A 17,103-nucleotide genomic window follows, 5' to 3' on the forward strand; every position below is an offset into this window, starting at 1 on the left:
TTAGAGAGCAGACTTACCTGTACATCATCCTCCATCGCCTGAGGGTGCCTTCCATCTGTGGGGAGTTACATTAATTAGCATCCGTACTCCAAATATGACACTAAGTTTACACAAACAATTGCTTTTTGGAAAATTCATAACTGAAAGATACAAAAAAATTAAAAAGACAGAATACAACAATTCTCACAAATCGGAATCTTCTGGGCCACAAAGAATTCAGACTCGGTGCCACCTCCAGAAGTGGACTTCGTTGGAGAAGATCTACACCGGGGGCTATCAACGCTTTGTCATGGCATACCACCCCAAAAATATAATTGTTATAAAATACCTGCATTTTATTTTGGTGTTAAATTGTTAATTACTGAATTTTTGTTATGTTAAATTAAAGGTGGCATTTCTTTTTTCACCAAGAAAAATGTTCTTTCAGAGAGCTTTTATATGGTACTAGCAATGTTAATCTGTCAAAGACATGTTTTAGAATGAATTTCAAAAGGATTTGATATGTTAGAACTGATAGGCACTGGCAGTGTGTCACCATGAGAAGGTCACTTCAGCTGTCTGTGCTAATACTGGAAAAGCCAAAGAAATGCCAGCAATTGTGTCTCAAATGTTGTAAGTCTCCTCAGCATCAGAAAATATTATTATTATTATTTTATTTATTTTTTTCAAAAAGTTTAGTAAAGTCACGTCTTTGAACCAGAAAGGGTTTCCTGTTCCCAAGAGACTTTGCATTCCACTATCTTGGTTTACCTACAGTGTGCTTACTGTATTGTTGTATTTTATTTGCTCCGTTGAATTAATTACAATCACCTGTCTGTCATCTCCTGTCATCTGACGGTGACTCCTGCACTTTGCTTTCTGTTGGCCAAACCCTGCGAGTTAGCACATTTTACAGAGGTCTGTGAAACCCCTCTTTTCCATGGTCTTTTGAGCCGAAAGCTAAACTGACCAACCCGAGAGCAAAATTGACAAGGCAGTGTGTGCCATCGATGTAGAAGAGAACATCTGAGCTGAAGTCTCCACATTCAGCCAAACCCCAAGTCACACACTGCAGACAACCCATCTGTGGGCGCCGCTACGGCCTTTCAGACAACGGGCTCAGTGCACTAAGCTTGAAGTGCTCGGCCGAGGCTGCCGAGAGATGAGGATTCCATCTCATCTTTTGGACTGGGATGTGAGATACTGTCCTTCCAGAGGTAACGTGTTGTCCATCACGAGCTCCAAGCACAGCGCAGATAGAAAGCTGAGAAATGCAGTGAAGTAACCGATCAGTTAAATCACATCATGGCAGCAACACATGCAGTGTGCGTACAGCTTTACTCCGACCCTTTGTTTTTTCCCCCATCGAGACAAGTGAAGAAAAGAAATGCGCTGAACTGGAGGAGATTAGGATTTTGTAAGTAATGACCAATGTAATGAATTTAATTTAAGTAGCGTATCCCACCACTGGTCGCTTGTAAACTTTTGTTTTTGTATCTGGGATATCAACACTTAAACAATTGGTGTAAATAAACTGAAGTCTGCTTAAGCAACTGGCTAAATAAATAGGCAGAAATGCAGTAATGTTTTATTTTTCATCTTCATATCTTTTTAAAGACAGAATTATTGACATAACCAATCAAAGATCCAACTACTTTGCATTGTTGTGTGGCTCAAAAGTATTAATTAATTAATCCTACTTTGAGCCATTCACTAATTAGTGTTGTACTGTTAGTTCATATGTTTCTGTTACACAAAACTGTTCAATAAAGAAACCAAAATAATTTAATATACATAGGCAACTGATTATTAAAACTCTTTTGTTTTAGAAAGTAATCCCTGAGTTATTTCTGCTTTAAAGAAAAATATTAATTTGCTTGAAGGAAATATGACAAATTGCATTTAATACATTGTGACTTTCGATTACAAATTTGAACTGAAAGATTAATTGCAATTGAATTTTTAATCAGGTGTCCTCATGCAAACACATACTTTAGAACCATTACAAATGATGAAAATCTTAAAAATTGTGTACAATATAGCCATTTCTTGCTCTATGAAGTCTCTACAGAAGCAGAGGGCCATCGAAGCCATTAAGTGCCCTGCCAAGCTGCAAGTTCATCCTCAGTATATTTGGGGAGTCTGAACATCACCTGTCTGTTTGTAGCCAGCTAAGCCCCATCATGTGTTTAAAGGAGCACTTACGGTATATGCTTAAAAATGAAACATTTGATTTAAACAAAACTCAGCTGCAGTAGCAGGAAAGATTTGGCTTGTGTTTGTGGGGTAATCATTTCAAAATCAATGATTATCACCATAGACATATATAGATAGACGCCACATTCACTGTGTTTCCCAGTCGACACGATACGTCAGTGCGTCTGCCATATTGCGAGTGTCAAAAGTGACTTTTAAACTAATACAGGTAAGATGTGGAAACCGGGTTTTCTAATGAAAAAACAACAACGTTTAAAACAGTATCGCTTACATGCAAAAGATTTTGGAGAATTTATACACTAATATTGCAAATTTTAAATAATAATTATTATTATATAATTCCTCCCATATAAGTAACATTTCTCGGACTACCGTCTTCCATCTCTGAGACATTTCTAAACTTTGTCCTGTTCTTACACAACACAGTACTGAATTATTGGTTAATGCCTGAATCACGTCACGTATAGATTACTGTAATGCTAATCTATCTGGCATCCCACAAAAACGTATCCATCGACTTACAACTTCTTCAAAATTCTGCTGCCAGGATAATAACCTGCTGTTCTAAATCCACTGAACATATCACACCTCTTCGCTCTCAAATTCACTGGCTCCCTGTTAACTACAGAATACAATACTAAATACTGCTCTTAACGTTGGCAGCTCTTCACAACCTCACTGATCTCCTCCAGACTTGCACTCCTCTCGCTCACTCAGATCCTCATCTGCAGCTCGACTTTCTGTACCACATGTCGGATTCAGTGCTCTGGGAGCTCGAGCGTCTCTCATAGTGCTCCTCAACTCGGGAATTCTCTTCCATCTCATATTCATCAGCTCAATTCAATAACACATTTTCAAACTGTTCTCAAATCCTATCTTTTCAAACTGGCATACCAATTGTGAATTTTGCACTGTTACTGCCAGTTATCTTTGTTTGTTTGCTAACTATTGGTTTTTGATTTATCATTCTCTTGTTTTAATTTTACTTATGTTGTTTAATTTTATTGTAAGGTGACCTTGAGTGCTAAGAAAGGCACCTATTAAATAAAATGTAGTATTATTATTATTATTATTATTATTATTATTGAGACAAAAACTTGACCAATGTCTGAAAGTCAAAATAGTAAGGCTGCAACTGGCAGTCTGGTCTTTCTTTTAACAGTGAAATGATAAACTCAATTACAAAAATAAACAATTTTATCGTTTACAAATAGGCTTAATAATTTCTGAAAACATTTCACTAATTCCTCTCTCAATCTCTCTCTCTCTCAAACACACACAAAATGTGGTTACTTAAATATATACATTATAGGATCTAAAATCCTTTAAACAGAACTGTCCAACATAGCTTTTTCCATGTGTTGCCACTCTGTAATTTGAAAGTATTCAGTCTGACAATACGGTGCAGCCTTAGTTTGTGGAAGAAAGACACCACTAAAGACATGAACATAAAATGATGGTTGTCAAATTCAAACTGTTTCTCCTCGATGTGCTCCTTGAGAATAAACACATCTGAACCAATCTAATGCCTGAACAAACTGATTGATCAAACATACACTGACAGCTTGCCCTAATGTTGACTGTCAGGTAACACGCTCAGCTACTCTGACCACCTTAACTGGACCGTCAGAAGGAATCATCAAACCTCCTTTGTTTTTTAATATGAGCGAGTGGTAGCTTTGATCATATGATGCCGGTACAGCATCTGTTACCAAACTAGCACGGCACACATCACAGGACAGCTTTCTCAAAATCCCGTCTAAGGGCTACCTGACCTCCCACTGCTTCGTGAGGTGGATTTCTTTGGGAAAGTTTGAGAAATGTTAACAGCTAACAACAGTCTACATAGTTAGTGACTAAATACATTTATCCAAAACATTGGATGCTCACTTGAACACATAAATGCATAGCTTTGCTAGCTTAGCCTGGCGTAGCTAAAGTTAAGATTATGAAATGGGATTTTCTAATAGCCAAATATAACCAAAACAATTGTTCAGCCTTATCTATGAAATGTAATCCCCCGGGATCTGGTTTGGAGCGTACAGCGGTTTGTACAATCCCAATCAGCACATGCGAGAGGCATCTTTATCCATTACTTCACTCCACAACAGTGCCACTCGCAATATGGTGGTGACATTGACATGCGATGCTGCTGGTCATGTGGCGTCTACTAATTCTATGTCTACGCGGACCAGGTAGTGACACACACTGCATGCGCTAAATAAAAAAAAAACATTAAAAACAAAAAAAATCCACTTTTCTGCACGGCTCAATAGGAACTGTGCATGCCGTACAACTTGACATTATGGTTTATTTTTTTTAGTTCCACATTTGTTGACCATAATGAAAATATTCATCCTGCAAAATAAACAAAGCAGCCTTTGTGGCGTAAAGTTGATGTCCTATGTTCGATCACCGTAAGATGAATCTTGTGTGCACACCTGATAAGCCCCAATTAGGGCGAAACACATGCTGTGTACTCTTTGTATTATTTGGCAGGTACTATATACCGTATATATATTGTAACGATCTGGGAAAGAAAGTGCCAGTGGGCAGAGTGTTTAATTATAAATAGTTAAAGGAAAAAAAAGGAGGGGCGGGCAGAAACAACTGCCACTCTTAATAAAAGAGCCTCTGGGGTGCTGGGAAGGGTGGGGTGCTTGTATGTGGGTTGGGTTTTTTTGTTGTGGGGTGTGTTTTGCTGTTTTTTTTCTGTTTTCTTGTCCTGACTACGTTGTTGTTGCTCGGTTTGTTAAAAAAGTAGGAAGGAGAGTGAATAAAAACAATTAATTGCCGCCACTTGCCTGCGGGATTTATTTGCCCGTCTGGGAAGGGATATTACACTGGTGTCAGAAGCGGGACAAGGCATCCCATTGAGATGGCTGTTGCAAGAAACAGAGGACGTGAAAATGGCAGACGAAGAATTTCCCCCTCCACCTTAGTGGTTACTGCAGTGCAAAGAAAAACCTGAGGTCAAACACGAAGAACCAAGAGGCGTGAGGGAAATGCATGATTTACCAAGGTTGAAACCGGGACGCTTCTGACGGGACGGGCAGCTGGGAAGCCTTTTGGAACAGGTTTGAAGTTGTTGCAGAGGCAAATAAGTGGGGAGTCAAGGACAGAGCAGTGCAGTTAGTGGCGGCATTGGAAGGGGAGGCTTTGAAAATCCTTGAGGATGTTCCGTGGGAGGATTTAACAGACTTAGGACTGTTTTTAAAGGCCATTGAGCGTTGTTTCGGGAGGACAGAAACCAGAGGTTTGGAGAACGTCTAGGAACTTTTGCCGCGGAAGTGCAGGGACTGGTGGGGCGAGCCTATGCACATTTCCCCCACAGGGTCTGGGATGAATTGGCACGTGACGCATTTCTCCATGGACTTAAACCTAAAGCGTTGTGCCACCACGCTCAACTTGCCCGACCAGCAACTCTAGAAGCAGCCCTCGAGCGGGCTGTAGAGTTTGAATTGACTTGTACAGAGGATCGGGAGAGGGAGAGGGAGAGGGAGAGGGAGATGGAGATGGAAAGGATGTGCCACCAGCCTCCGCGCGACTATGTGTTGTGTCTGGGAGAGGAACCCTCAGGAGGAACTCCCCCGGTGGGACCAAACCTTATGAGAACATCAGCTACGGCCGCTACACCACCTACTTGCTGGCGCTGTGGCCAACCCGGGCATCTTCGTCGATTTTGTCCTTTCCGTCCAGCAACTATTCTGGGCTCCAGAGAAATGTTGGGAAACTGCCAGGGTTCGGAGTAAGCGGGACATTTCCGGACCCTTTAGTAGTCCCGCTGCAACTGACAACAAATGCGGGCTGGGACGACTCAATGATCCCGGGGGGACAGCTGGGCTGAGGAGATTATTGTCATTAGCCTTTTCGAATTTGGGACACTGATGTGAAGGCTTTGATCGATACCGGGGCTACGTCTACTGTAGTGCGATGTGATCTGCTACCTAAAAACTGTTCCCTACAAGCCATTCCCGGCCAATTTGTTACTGCCACGGGGGAGCATGCTGTGATGGAGGGCCGGACCACCGCTCTTCTAAGAATATGAGGACATGTTTGGACATTCCCTGTTTGGGTAGCAAAAATTAAAGACGCTTGCATCTTGGTTGTAGACTTTTTGACTAAAACCCAGGCACAGATTGACTTTGGCCATGGGACTCGATTAATACCTGGCAGTGCACCCTGTAAATTGATGGGCTGTCAGTTTCAGTCGGGACCACCTCCCCACTCTGTCAATCAACTGGGAGCCTCCCCCACCCCTGTGAGCAATAACGGAACGATATCCTGGAAGACCTTTGGGAAAGTAGCTGCCAGGGATTAAAGGAACCTCAGCAACAACAACTTAAGGATGTATTGGAGGAATTTGGAGACTGTTTCGACACCTCTTCTAAGGACATCGGGCGATCTCACCTCCTCCACCATCACATCGACACGGGAGATGCGCACCTGATCAAACAACATCCGCGGCGCATTCCCCTGGTGTGGACGAAAACTCAGACCAGACAGCAGGTGTGGTTAAAAAGCAGCTTTATTTTTCAAATTCACGGTGAGAAGAGTTTCAGAAAAGCAGACAATCAAATATACATTACAGCGTCAGGGCTCTTCTGAACCCCGTCTGTTGGGTGGGGTCCAGTTTTATACCCCTAGAATGCGTGATTTAATATCATTATAAAATGCAACAGTCAACACATTTATTATACACAAACCTTGAGCCCCTTTAACGTCCCTTGTAAAACTTGATTTCTTGGCTCCTTTTGTTATGGCGTTCAGATGTAAGCTAAGTGAAAACGTGATAAGGCAGACTCATGTGAGGAATGCTTAGACCTTGAGTCCTTTGCACAAATATTTTTCTGTTTGCTAAAACAAAGCATGATTTTACATGGCTTTGTAAAGCTTACTTCTCAGACATGAATTAGTACAAGTGAACGAAGAGAACATTCGTCTTCCACACTGGAACGACAGATCGAGGCAGATTGGTTGGTACTTGAGATGTTGAATTCTGGCATTATTGAACCATCAGATTCTCCTTGGTGCTCCCCTGTTGTTTTAGTTAAAAAGAAATCAGGAGAATGGTGTTTCTGTGTCGACTACCGCCAGTTGAATGCAGTTACGTGAAAAGATTTGTATCCGCTTCCTAGAATCGACGAGGCCCTTGATCTGGTGTCTGGATCACGTTGGTTCTCCACGCTAGATTTGAGAGGTGGCTACTGGCAGGTGCAGTTAGCCCCGGAAGCCAAGGAAAAAACTGCATTTTCAACCGGGGGTGGGTTTTGGCAGTTTCGAGTGCTACCTTTCGGATTGTGCAATGTGCCAGCAACTTTTGAACGGCTAATGGACCGTGTCCTCTCGGGCATCCCTCATTCCAGATGCCTGGTATATTTGGACGATGTGATGGCACATGGACCCATGTTTGAAACTGCTTTGCACTCCCTTAGAACCATACTAGCAAAATTGCGAGAAGCAGGACTTCAGCTACACCCTGATAAGTGCCAATTGCTGCGCCGAGAAGTCACCTACTTGTGACACCGAGTAAGTGGAAGGGGGGTGGCCACAGAAGACAGCAAGACTCAAGCGATCCGTGACTGGCCAACTCCAGTTAATGTAGGGCAAATCCGGGGGTTCCTCGGATTGGCATCCTACTATCGGCGTTTTGTTCCTGGGTTCGCTACGGTGGCTGCTCCCCTTCACCGGCTAACAAAGAAGGGTCAGTATTTCCACTGGGGAGCAGAGGAACAGTTCGCTTTTCAAGCTCTGAAAGATACCTTATGCCAGGCTCCCATCTTAGCCCCACCTGACCCTGCCCTGCCTTTTGTTTTAGACACGGATGCCAGCAATGTAGGTCTAGGTGCCGTCTTGTCACAAACATACTCCCAGGGAGAATGAGTAGTTGCTTATTTCAGCCGAGCCATAAGCAGAGAAGAAAGAAACTACTGTGTCACACGGAGAGAGCTCCTGGCAGTAGTGGAAGCAATCCGGCATTTTCGACACTACTTACAAGGGACTGCATTTACACTGAGCAGCGATCATGCATCCTTACAATGGCTAATGTCTTTTAGGGAGCCAGAGGGGCAAGTGGCAAGGTGGCTGGAATGGCTACAGTCGTTTCAGTTTGAAATCCAACATCGCCGGGGTCAACATCACAACGCAGATGCACTATCCCGCAGGCCATGTGCTCAGACAAACTGTGACTACTGCCGCCGTCAGGAGGACCGAGAGCGAACAGGGGAAGTGAGACACAGTTGCTCAGTGTTAGCACTGTCTAAGAGACAATGCGATTGGGGGTTTTGGCAGAACCAGGATCCAGAGATGAAGAAAGTTAGAGCCTGGGTGACAGACAATCACCGACCTAGTTGGAAGAAGGTAGCCCCAGAGGATATGACTGTTAAGGGTCTCTGGGCCCAGTGGGACAATTTGACCATTCGGGATGGGTTGCTGATGAGAAGATGGCGAGCCCCTGCCACTGGAGAGATCACTTGGCAGGTGATAGTGCCAAAGGGGAAACAGGATGATGTTCTTAAGTCAGTGCATGCGGGTGTGGGGTTTGGCCACTTTGGGGTTAGTAAGACGCTGAAGCGGCTCCGACAGATGTTTTACTGGGGGCGGTGCCGACGAGATGTTGAAGATCACTGCCGCCGTTGCGATGGGTGCACCGCGTGAAAAGGGCCCCCTGAACAATCAGTTGCCCCCCTTCAACAATATCAATTCGATCTGCCTATGGAGCGGGTTGGAATAGACATATTGGGGTCTTTTCCGCGTTCACGTCAGGGAAATAGGTACATCCTTGTTGGGGTAGACTATTTCTCCAAGTGGCCGGAGGCGTACCCTGTTCCTAGCCAAGATACGGAAACCGTGGCTACTGCCCTAGTTGAAGGCATGTTTAGTAGGTTTGGCATGCCGCTAGAACTCCATTCAGACCAGGGGCGTAATTTTGAAAGTAACGTTTTTCATCATGTGTGCGATTTGCTACACATTCGGAAAACGCGCACCACCCCGCTTCACCCCCAGAGAGACGGTTTGGCCAAGCGATTCATCCGTAGTTTATCGGCTCAGTTGGCTATGGTGATAAACAAGGACCAACACGACTGGGATCAGCAACTACCTTTGGTTCTCCTGGCATACTGGACAGCGGTCCAGGAGTCTACGCAGTGTACCCCTGCTATGTTAATGCTGGGCCGGGAATTGAGAACACCAGCCTCTCGAGTATGGTTTGCCACTAGAAAGGGAAGAACATCAGTCTGGACCAGACTATGCCCGCTGTCTGGTCGACAGGGCTCATGCGTTCGCACGGGACCATCTGCACAAGGCTGGCCTTACCCAAAAGTGGCATTATGACATCAGAGCCAGAGAGCACCCGTACTCCTCCGGCGACCGAGTGTGGGTGTATAGTCCCCAACGGAAGAAAGGTCTCTTCCCCAAACTTGACAGTGCATGGGTGGGCCCTTGCCAAGTGCTCAAGCGCGTGGGCAAAGTAGTGTACTGGGTGCAGATGTCACCAAGGGGACGTCGGGTGTTTCTGCATCAGGATCAGTTGGCGCCATACCGGGGAAGGGTTCGTGCTGATGAAAGGATCGAAGCACCAGCCGACCGGGATGTAAACCAAGAACAGCCTGATTCAGCGCTGGAGACGGTGGGAACAGAAATGCCTTCTACAGACGACGTCACGCGTCCTGAGTGGCCCAGACGAGTCATCCGATTACCAGCTCGTTATCAACATTTTGAAGTGTCATCGGGGGCGAGGAGCTAGTGGAGGGGGCAGTGTTTTCTTGTCCTGACTACGTTGTTGTTGCTCGGTTTGTTAAAAAAGTAGGAAGGAGTGTGAATAAAAACAATTAATTGCCGACACTTGCCTACGGGATTTATTTGCCCGTCTGGGAAGGGATATTACAATATATATATTTTCCCACTCACGTAATAAATCATATAAAGTTTCCTTTCCATTTTAATCTATTGTTGCAATTTCCCTCTTATCAGCACATTGCGTTTGTTTAAAAATATCTTTAAACATCAATTATTATTAATAAAATTGCCATTTGTCTTAAGGCATGAGGTTTACAAAACCTAATGTATCCAACCAGTTTTATAGAAATATATGGTCCTCTTTCAAAAAAAGAAAAGAATTAACAATGTGCTGCATTGCATTCTGCTGACTGTCCCCCTTAGTATTACCTGTGACTGTCCACTTGTTAAAATTCTGTAATTCGTTCTCAGTTGTGCAGTCAGGTCAGATGCTGAAGAAATGAAGAGCATAAAGCCACCGGTTCAAATCCACATTTATTCCAATGGCTATTAATCTTACAGAGAAGTTTAACTTTATATCCACAGACGAAAATTAAGGAAGTGAGCGGTTATCACTTGAATCAATCTATTTGATCTTTTTTTTTTACAGTAAGTGCTTGCTGCTATAGTTCATATTTGTAATATGTTTGTTCTTAATGATGTGTTTTTAATTTTATTTCAAGGTGTCTCTGTAAAACCCCCTGAGAAACCAACTTACCTATTAATATAATAAAACTGAACTGAATTTAACAGCTGTAAAATAAAATATTCTTCACTAACTGAGCAGAATTTAAACAGCATGCAATAGTTCAGTTTATGATGAACACCATGTGGACAGAGTGCAGTGATATTCATTCTTACAAGTTTAATCAACATAACACAGCGCTGTTTGTGTGCAGACTCATCTCATGTCAATGGTTTTATTCACCCATATTGATACAGAGCCAGTTCATTTTTATAACTTTAAAAAAGGAAATACAAGACACTAATTCTTACTTTTTTATTGAAGAAATAAACGGTATGTTTAATAATAACAAAAGTGAAATATCTGTGAACAATGTTTCTCAAAAAAAAAATTATACACACACCCATATTTATATGTATATAAACTGTATATATATTATGAGTAGAAAATTCAGTAATCATAAAGATGTATAAATGGTAAATGCATTTAACTAGAACACAACTACAATGAAAATGGCCAATAAGGGGAGGAGAACACAAATATATTTACAGATTTTTACCTTAGTATTTAAAAAAAAATGTTAGCAAAGGTTTTGAACACAATAAAAGTGAATCATTAAATTTGTCAAAAAAGGAAAAATGCTATTTTAGCTTTATGAACAAGATGCTACTCAGAGTCAGAGTTGTTATCCAGCAATATTCCATAAAAATGTGTTCTATTTAAACTGACATTTTTCCTGATCTGTCCCTTAACATTTGTTCACTAATAATATTTTTATATCACCTTTATTTACAAGTGCAGCTCAAATTGCTCTACAAAAACATACAGTTACAAAGAAAATTGAAGGCATTATAAAAGTAAATAAGAAGCAAATGGAGGGGTCCTTGTCCTTTGTAATAAATACACTGCCTGGTCAAATTGCTGGGGACAAAGACAAACTTGCAGGCTTCAAGGATACTGGAGATAATAAACCTCTGGGGGTCCCAAGCCAAAGCCCGCACAGTCCCCTCTGCACATCCCAGCATACATAATTGTGGCCGTCTCAGTCCAATCACAATTCCATTTCAGGACGTCTTGTGAACTTTTCTTCTATCACAGACAGTTGGAGTTGATTTAACAGACGGTGGAGACGCAGGGGGGCACCATTGCAATAAACTGGAAAAAACAACAGAGAAAAACAACAGAGGTTACTGCCCAGTGCAGAGCTTACAAAGTGTACACAGTACCATTTCTAATTTATTACAACCAATGCAAGTAATTAAGAAAAAGCCAAATTAGAAAAGAGGACTTGTTGTAGTTTTTTGAAATGCTTGACATTTGTAGACTGGCACTTCTCTCTTAGCAAAGCATTCCAGATTTTGTTGCACAAGTACAGAAAACTGCCGGTTTTTATGGTTGATCTTGGAATAAAAAGCAAAGCAATGTTTGAGAAAAGAAATGATGGCAGCAGACACTCAAAAACAGGCAGGGTCTAAAATACTCAAAGCCTTCTAATTATTTAATAGACCCTTGAAATCAATTCTATGTGAGACAGGCGGCCAGTGTAATGAGACTGAGACAGTTTTCAGAAGAAGAAAAAAAAAACAAAACAAAACAAAAAAAAAACAAAATAGTCCAATACCTTGTGATCACTTGGCAAAGGCACAGCAGATTAGAGCAGAGGTTTAGATGGAGGATTCTAGAAGTGCCAGGCAGGAGGGCCAGCCGCTGCTTCAACATGGCACACATCTCTCTGTCCTTCTTCATTAACTGCTGCCCCATATAACGACCGGACTCTTCTACTTCACTGTAACTGTTAAACACATCAACACAGTAGATATTCACTCACAGAGTTCAAACATTAATAAAGTGTACTCTTACTTCTTGTTCTTCCTCCTTTCTTGGTTCACCTGTAGATCAATTATTACCAAAGTAAACCATCACAATAGATAAAGGTTTGCTTAGAGTAAAGTCCAACTAATAATATTTTTTAATTACTGTGTTTTTGTTGGATTTTGAAAGAACACAACTTAACTGTCATTATATGTAGCATCATTTTTTTTCCTTTTACATTACACATACAGTAGACATTGTGTTACAATCTCTGTATATCTGAACTTCTAATGTGATGTGCTCTGGTGTCATTACTTTCATCCATTTTCCAACCCGCTGAATTTGAACACAGGGTCACGGGGGTCTGCTCGAGGCAATCCCAGCCAACACAGGGCACAAGGCAAGATCCAATCCCGGGCAGGGTGACAACTCACTGCAGGACACACACAAACACCAAGCACACACTAGGGCCAATTTCGAATCGCCAATCCACCTCAACTGCATGTCTTTGGACTGTGGGAGGAAACCAGAGCACCCGGAGAGAACCCACGCAGACACGGGGAGAACATGCAAACTCCATGCAGGGAGGACCTGGGAAGCGAACCCAGGTCTCCTAACTGCGAGGCAGCAGCGATACCACTGCACCACCGTGCTGCCTGTTGTCATTACTTACATGAAAATATCTTTGTTTTTCTCTTCTGCCTTAGATTTGTTTTAAGTTAAAATTAAGTCTCAGCTCTTTCAAAATCCAACAACAAAGCACAGTAACTTAAGAACATAAATGTTATTTTGCAAACAAGAACAACATCCCTGTTTAGTGACTGCTGATACTGATGCTCCTCAGTCTCTGTGTTTGTGAGGATTCACACTCTGAAGCTTTCCTGTCTAAAATTAAAAAGCTGTGTTAGTTACTAGACAGAGTGAGCAGACATACAGTACAGTATTCAAGCCAGCAAAATATTACAGATCAAGTAATAAATATGGGGAGGCTTTGCAGGAATTGTGCACAAATTACTTCTGAAACTGGAAGCCTCAGTAGTCTTACCTGTAGAAATAGCAAATCTAACATGAACTGCACATCATCTTGAATTTGAAATCTTAAAAACAGAAGAAAACAACATCCAATTGTGTCTCAGTATTCGGGTACACTGGCATCTGTTCAGTCACATGGAAGGCTGATTACCACCGGGCATCCTGTAGGGTCAACAAAAAAAAAAATACAATAAAGGAGCATTGTACTTCTAACTGCAGCAATAAGAAATAAGTTATCTCTAAGGAGCAAGGCTCCTCCATTATATTCAGTTAATGTATGTATGTGAACTTCTATAAGCTTATAACACGTGACAACAGCAGGTGCCCAGCCTGTCACTGTGCCACATCAGACGCACACCACACTTCTCTGATGGCTTTGGATATAAAGTTTAAAATTGCCTGTTTTCAACCATGGATTTTTTCTACTAAATAAGGTTAAGGAATTCCATTAACAATTTGTAATGCTATTATCTGCATCCTGCTTTCTTGTGATAACTTAGCTGTTGCTACTCTGGTATGTAATTTAGCCTTCATCATTATATTTTGTTAACTAATAAGATGCTGCAGATGTTCTATCAGACAGTTGGGTGAGCATCCTCTTCTACGCGGTGGTGTGCTGGGAGGCAGCATAAAGAAGAAGGACGCCTCACACCTGGACAAACTGGTGAGGAAGGCAGGCTCTATTGTAGGAGTAAAGTTGGACAGTTTGACATCCATGGCAGAGTGATGGGCGCTGAGCAGGCTCATGTCAATCGTGGAGAATCCACTGAACAGGATCATCTCCAGACAGAGGAGCAGCTTCAGCGACAGACTGCTGTCACCATCCTGCTCCAATGACAGACTGAATCGTTCCTCCCCCAAACTATGCGACTCTTCAATTCCACCCGGGGATAAACGTTAACATTATACAAAGATATTGTCTGTCTGTATACCTGCATTGTTATCACGCTTTAATATTTTCTTTATCAGTTTGCTGCTTCTGGAGTATGTGAATTTCCCCTTGGGATTAATAAAGTATCTATCTATCTAACTTTATTATGGAGAAACTATTGCATTGATGTCATCTGATATCAACATAATAAAAAAAATATCGATGGTTTTGGAGGGCACACTTTACACCCATCGAGTGTCAGTTGTTCATCCCTAATTCTATTCCTAATTCAACACATCGATTACATTGTTTTGCTTAATTATTAGCATGCCGTTCGCTCTTTAAGATAACAAATGTGGACAAATGTTAAAAGATACACACCACCAAATGCTAATTGGGTGTTACGAAATAAATGACATACATCCATTAATCTATTAACCCAAACACGGAAAATGCTGTGAGTTTTATGTTTAAACCACGAGATTACAAAGTATTGCAACTGAAAATGAAAACCCTTATTGCCTTAAAAGCTGTACATATCCATTATAAAGTTCACAGACACACGTCGTATTTAATTTCGTTCTCTCTTCATTCGACTGGAGTTAAATTTTTCAGGTGACACATCTTCTTCCGAGACGTTATAAAATTCAAAAGTTGCCATCTTTTCCAGTAAGAAGTCCACTTACAGAAGGAGATAAACGGCAACACAAAAATGACTCACAAGTACAAGTCAAACCTGACGAATGACGTGTGTTGTAAAATATTAGACATGCGCAGAACAAATCGGGCAGCGTTGTGAAATCAAGTTTAATCAATTTTAATTTAGCAGAGAGTGCGTGCGCGAGACAAATCGGATGGGGACTCGTGTCGCAAAGTAAAAAAAACGCAGATCGGCAGGGTAGTAATAGTAAAGCTCTGCGCATGTGTGAGCAGGTGCGCGCGGCTCGGGTTGTCTTTGTGTGCATGTGCGCGCAAATCGGGTAGGCACCGCAATTCGGTAGCGCCAGGGGAGCCAAATTGTATCCGGCTGCAGGTATCCGCCACGCCCCCAGCATTCGCGTATGTCTTCTGTCACATCACTTTCGTTGAAAATCTAGTAATGTTGATTTACCCTGTAACCCTAAAAGACGATATTAATATGAATTCCTCCAATCACGAGGCAAGAATCAGAATCTCTCTTTATGGTATTACTGTCGTATTTACTTTATTTTTTATTTTTTTTTTAAAAATAAAACAGTTTTATAATTTATGAGTCAGGGCATAAAATATTTTTAGTTTAAGGAAACACCATACAAAATTTTAATGTGGTTGCTCTAACTGCTATTATAGTGAATTCTATCATTCAAAATATTTGAAGTTATTTTTATGGTACTTTTGTACTAAACGGCATGTCTGACATTATTTCTGGAACCTCATTCAATAAAGAAAAATTCCATTAATGACATTAATTTATTATGTTACAAAATAAATGAAGATCAATAACACAACAAAGCAATCAACAAGCATGAAAATGAAGGTCTAAGCTTTCGAGTTCTCATTAAAAGAAACTTTTAAAATTGTTTATACTGAACACTTTTTTAAATGATTCAGCTTACTTTACAGTACCTTCATTTTCATCGTCTGTCTTGAATTGTGTTTTCTTAATTTTGTTCTACGCTGCTGCTGTAATGTTTATAAATTTCAAGTGGAGTTATTAAACTTTCAAACGATTACCTGGTTTTAATTTTAATGCATAATTGTTCTCACTGGGACCTTAACTTATAAGTATGTACTTATCAAAAAAAGAGAAGCAGATCTCTTAAATTGCTTAATAGATGTTATATTGCTTGTTTTTCTAAAGAAATGCAAAAAATTTGCATTATTGAAAGTTGCACTTCCGTAAACCGTCTTTTTTATTTATTTTGGAACTGAACTAACAGATTTTAAACTTAACTTTAAAAATGTTTTGTTTGGGTCAATGCAATAATTACAAATCCATTTTTAGTGATTTTAAATCCTTTAATCGCCATATACCATTTCTTGTATTAGGAATTTGTTATTTGTCGCATACCCCAACTTGCTCTCCAAACAGAGATATAATATTTTTGTAAATAAGATTACCGTTATTAGGTCATCGGTGTAACTGCCTGCTCAGATTCATCTCTTCCCACAGTGTGTTCAGCTGTCTTTGACCACTTTGTTCCTGCGTGTCTCATTGTCTCTGTTGTCTGATTTGGTGCAACGCCTGAATCCTACAAATTGTCCCCTGGACAACAGTGTCCCCTCTCGATTAGTTAAGGGTTTTATTTATTCTGTCAGACCAAGTATTGTTACCTTAATAAATGCTAGCTTGATTTCTGGTTGTGTTCCTGCTGCCTTGAAACACGCTGTGGTGCAGAAACGTATTATAAAAAACAAAATAAAGACCTTCTAATGTGTCAAATTTCAGGCCAATTTCTAAACTGCCTTTTTATCTAAAGTCTTAGAAAAAATTGCCCTAACTCAAACATTTCTGGATGGAAATAGTATTCTGGAAAAATTCCAATCCAGATACAGATGTTCTTACAGCACTGAAACATCCTTGTTAAAGGTTAACAGTGACCTCCTCTTCCCAGCTACTACTGCTGGTGATTCTGCCATTCTTCTACTGCTAGATCTTACCTCAGCTTTTGATATTTTGGATCTTACAATTCTTATATCTTGCCTTGAATAGTATGTAGGAATCCAAGGTAATGCCCTGAAATGGTTTAAA

Source organism: Polypterus senegalus, chromosome 6, assembly GCF_016835505.1.
Source record: "Polypterus senegalus isolate Bchr_013 chromosome 6, ASM1683550v1, whole genome shotgun sequence".
NCBI classification, from domain to species: Eukaryota; Metazoa; Chordata; class Cladistia; order Polypteriformes; family Polypteridae; genus Polypterus; species Polypterus senegalus.